General features: G+C 41.1%; 1 pseudogene; it reads right to left on the bottom strand.

Moving 5' to 3' along the window:
• Positions 1–729: 729 nt before the first annotated feature.
• On the bottom strand, positions 730–828 carry LOC130036958 (uncharacterized; annotated as a pseudogene).
• Positions 829–5,077: the final 4,249 nt, after the last annotated feature.

Below are 5,077 nucleotides of genomic sequence, written 5' to 3'. Positions count from 1 at the left end.
TTTCTTCCAGTTGAATTCTGGCGGAGCTATAAACTTTCCTCTTAGAACTGATTTTGCTCTGTCCCACAAGTTCTGGTAGTTCCTCGTTGTCATTTTTTCTGGAATCTTTTTATTTCCTCCTTGATTTCTTCTCTAAGCCAATGGTTGTTCATTACTTCCCTCAAATAAAATATTTTCTTGCCGAGTTTTTGTCTGTTTGATCTATTGAGAAGTGAGAAAGTACTGTTGAAATCTCCATCTAGTATTGTGTTGCTATCAATGTTTTTCTTTAAGTCTATTAGAAGTTGTTTTTACGTATTTTGCTGGTCTGTCATTAGGAGCATCTACATTGAGGAGGGTGAGTTCTTTCTGATGTACATATCCCATGATCATTAAGAAATGACCTTCACTGTCTCTTATAACCTTTAGTCTGAAGTTCATGTGGTCTGATACTAGTATTGCCACTGCAGCTTTTTGGAGGTGTTCTTTTCTTGAAGAATTGTTTTCCAGCCTTTTACTTTTAGCCCATGGTTGCTTTGATTGCTCAGATGTATTTCTTGCAGGCAGCAGAATGTTGGGTTCAGTTTTCTATTTCATCCTGCCGTCCTGTGCCTCTGAATTGGTGTATTTAGTCCATTGACGTTGAGAGAGATCATTGTGATAGGGATTGTTGCTATCTTTATGTCGAAATTTGGAGTACTTGTGGGGCTTGTCTTAGCTTAAAGTAGCCCTGTTAATTCTTAATGCCAGAAAAATATGGAACACTTTACAAGTTGGCCTGTCATCTCTGTGTAAGGATCATGCTAATCTCTGTATCATTTCAATTTTAGTATATGTGTTGCCAAACTCAGTATAAGAGTTGATTTTTTCCCCTATTTTTCTCTTCTGATTTCTCTGAGTGTTGTCCTTACTCACTCCTATGGCAGACAGTGATTCCCAATCTAGGAAGGTATTTCAAAGGAGCTTGAAGTGATAAATTTAGAACATTAATGTCCCAGAAGGAAAAGTATGGTTTTTACAATATTATATTTTACCATACCCAGGGCATCAGTTTTGCAAAATAATTCTTTTGGAAGATAGAGAATCAGTGTTGTTTAATGCTCTTCCCTGAAATCTTCATTAAGAAAATTAAACTGGAGCCTTTTGCTATTCTCACCTCGGTCCCGTGTACATCTCCAGAAAACGGTGGATGGCGTTGTCCGCACTTTGACCACCTTGAAAGTAAGTAGGATTTTTCTCCTGAAGGAAGAGGTGAGAAGCATATTGATGATTTCATTCCACTTTATTACAAGTTAAACTTGAAGGGAATGTGAGACTCATGAGGCTCCTGTAAAGGACAGAAAAAGGGTCTCAATGTAGTTTAATGGCCCAGACACATTAACAACACAGATGACTCAAAGTAACCTGTGTGCATCTTTGGGTGTATAGTGAGTTTTATATCTAGTCATAGTGATTCTCAGTCATTCCACATGGGCAAAACAGACCTGTAATTAAAAATCTAGTTCTCTGAGCAGAATGGGCTTTCTTAGGTGATTGAACATGTGTGTAATATTTTATTACTAAGCACATACAACTGTTTGAATGATGTGTACTTTTCGATCAAAAATTAAGTCCAAATATCTCTGAAATGGCAGTCTCCTGATGCCGCACCTGGCTTTCCTCACTGGGGCCCCTTGGAGGGGGTGGGTTGAGTTTCCCTCACCACCCCGAGCAGAGACCTGGCAGCTGAAGACCTCTGCAACCAGCCATAGTTATGCTTAAGACCACTCTCACCACACTTGAAGGAGCCTCATGCATGAAGGAACTGGCAGAGGAACCCAGGTGTGCGGGACCCGGGGCTGAGATATTCAAGACTGCTCGGACCAAGAATGGGCCTCCTACATCCAGTTCCCCCATCTTCCAGTAGCTAAGTGTTACACCCACGGACTGCCTCTGGAGCCATGTAATCCCATCAATGGCCAAGATCCAGATACTGGATCTTGTTGATAAGATAACAACTCATATTGTCCAGTTCTCTTTCTCAGAGAACATGGCAGGTTACCAAGCGTATCTTGCCTACATGGCAGAGACTGGCAAGCTACCCGTGGTGTGTTCTATATGCCAAAACCCAGTAACAATGAAGTATCTCATTTCCCTGACCGTGAAAAAACCTCCAATGTGGCACTTGCTAAAATCTCAGGGCTAGGACGAATGGAGATGTAACTGGTGCATGATACCAGTATTCCTCCCACCATGCCCCAAAACATGCCTTTGTGGCAGGGCATGCTCTTTTTTTCTCTGGGGCCATGGCATGCCAGAGAGCCACTCGTGGTGGGCAACTCATGGTCTTGGCTGGCAGGACGAATGGGCTAGTTTTACCCCTCACCCCCAATCCCACGAGACTGTAGTTGCCCTGTCACCCTAGCTCATACCTGGCTGTCCAATAATCTCTGAGGTGGTGGGCATCGTGCCGCCAGGGGGGAGAAAGGCAGAAGTGACAAATACCCTTTCCCACCTGAGGGAGAATGGTGCCGTAGCTTAATGCATAGTTCAGTCACATTTCTGCCCAAAGCCTCTGGGTTCCGAATTGGATCCATGTGCCTCTGGGGCTGTGGTCATGCTGGATAGCCTCTTGTGAGAGTCAAATCGTGATCTTGGTGGGGCAGAAAGAATGGCTCTATGGTCTACTTTTGGCATGCATCTCCCACCCAGAGCGGGTCCGCCAAATACCCTTTAGTTGGTGTTCTGGCCTCTATCTGAGCTGCCTTTCCCCCCAGCATGTGATGTCGGCTTCCAAGGCCTGGAGCAAACCTCCTAGTCCTTATCACTCTATTCTTGGGTATTAGTCTCTTATTCTGTTACTTTATATTCCACAGATGAGTACAATCTTTCAATGTCTGTCCATATCTTTCTGACTCATTTCACTTTCTATGTTGATCCACTTTATGCAAATTTCATGACTTCTTATTTTCTAACAGCTGCATAGAATTCCACTGTGTAGATGAAAGAAAGTGGCATTAACAAGTCATCTGTTCTTGGGCACTAGGGTTTTTTTTCCCCAGATTTTGGCTGTTGTGAACAGTGCAGCAATGAACATACAAGTGCAGATGTCATTTCGGCTGTACTTTTTTGCCTCTCCAGGCTATATTCCCAGGAGTGATATTGCTGGGTCAAATGGGAGCTCAATTTCTAGTATTCGGAGAACCATTCATACTGTTTTCCAAAACGGCTGAACCTGTCCGCATTTCCACCAGCAGTGAAGGAGAGTCCCTTTTTCCCCACATCCACGGCAACACCGGTAGCTTTTGTTCTTTTGGATGTGGGTCAGTTTCAGTGGTGTGACGTGATATCTCTTTGTTGGTTGTACCTGCATTTCCCTGATGATTAGTGATGAAGAGCATTTTTCATGTGCCTTTTGGCCATTTGGTATCTTCTTTGAGAAAGTTACTGTTCATTTCATCATCCCATTTTCTGATGGGGTTGCATGATTTCTTCTTGTAGAGTTCAACCAGAGCCTTGTATATTGTTGATATCAACCCCTTATTACATAGGCATTGGGTGAATATCCTTTCCCATTCTGTAGATTGTCTTTGTATTCTGGTCACTGTTTCCTTTGAGGTGCAGAAGCTACTTAATTTAAGATAGTCCCCTTTGTTCATCTCTGTTTTCACTTTTTTGGCCAGTGGCATGTTATCTTTGAAGATACCTTTAGCTTCAATGTCGTGGAGGGTTTTGCCCACCTTGTCTTCAATGTACCTGATGAATTCTGTTGTGATGTTGAGGTCTTTGACCCATTTTCATCTGACTTTTGTGCTTGCTGTTAGGTAGAGGTTTGAGCCCATTTTATTGCATGTAGCTGTCCAGTTTTTCCAGCACCGTTTGTTAAAGAAGTCTTTCTTGCTCCACTTCACATTTATTGCTCCCTTATCAAAGATTAGATGAACATATATTTGAAGGTGTGTGTCAGTATATTCAATGATGTTCCATTGGTCGGCGGCTCTGCCTTTGTTCCAGTACCATGCTGTTTTAATTATTATCGCTTTGTAGTAGAGTTTGAGGTTGGGGAAGGTGAGGCCTCCCATCGTCTTTTTCCCAAGAATTGCTTTAGCTATTCGTGGGCGTTTGTTGTTCCATATGAATTTCAGGAGTGATTGATAAACTTCTTTGAAGAATATTATGGGTATCTTTATAGGGATCACATTGAATTTGTACAATGTTTTGGGGAGTATTGTCATTTTGACAATGTTAATTCTCTCAATACATAAGCAGGAGATATGTTTCCATTTCTTCGTGTCCTCTTATTTTCTGTTGTATAGGTCCTTCACTTCCTTAGTTAAGGTGATTCTGAGATACTTGATTTTCTGAGGCATGATTGTGAGTGGGTTGCTTTCTTCATGTCACTTTCTTCTCTCTCATTATTTGCATATAGAAAAACCATAGACTTTTGGGTATTCATTTTATAGCCTGCAACTTTACCATATAAATCTATTGTTTCTAGGAGTTTTTTGGTAGAGGTTTTAGAATTCTCTAAATATAGTATCACATCTTCTGTGAATAGTGAGAGCCTGATGTCTACTTTTCCTACATGACTACCCTTAATATCTTTTTTTATATAACTCCTATTGCAAGTAATTCCAGTACTATATTCAACAGAAGTGCCAAAATGAATTTTTTTCTTTTTGGGTCACACCCTGCGATGCTTAGGAGTTATTCCTGGTTCATGCGCTCAGGAATTACTCCTGGCGGTACTCGAGGGACCGTATGGGATGCTGGGAATCGAACTTAGTTTGGTTGCATGCAAGGCAAACGTCCTACCCCTGTGCTATTGCTCCAGCCCCCAAAATGAAATTTTACTAAACACTTTCTATCTGTAAATTTCTATGCTAAGAACAGTGGTATAAACGGTGATATCTGAGTAATTTACAAGTAGATTATGAAGACAGATAATATAAAGAATTTCTTTGTATGAATTTCCAAAATGTGTAGCTTTTATTAAATATGTTAAGAATGAACCGGAGGTCTTGATTATACCATGAAAATGATTTCCCTGTTAGAAGTTACCCTTCTAAAATGCAATAAAGTGACACATTTTGAAAATGTTGATTATTCGTTCATTAAT

The sequence above is a fragment of the Sorex fumeus genome, unplaced genomic scaffold, assembly GCF_029834395.1.
Source record: "Sorex fumeus unplaced genomic scaffold, SorFum_2.1 ptg000070l, whole genome shotgun sequence".
Taxonomy (NCBI): domain Eukaryota; kingdom Metazoa; phylum Chordata; class Mammalia; order Eulipotyphla; family Soricidae; genus Sorex; species Sorex fumeus.
This window is presented reverse-complemented; position numbering and strand designations above follow the sequence as displayed.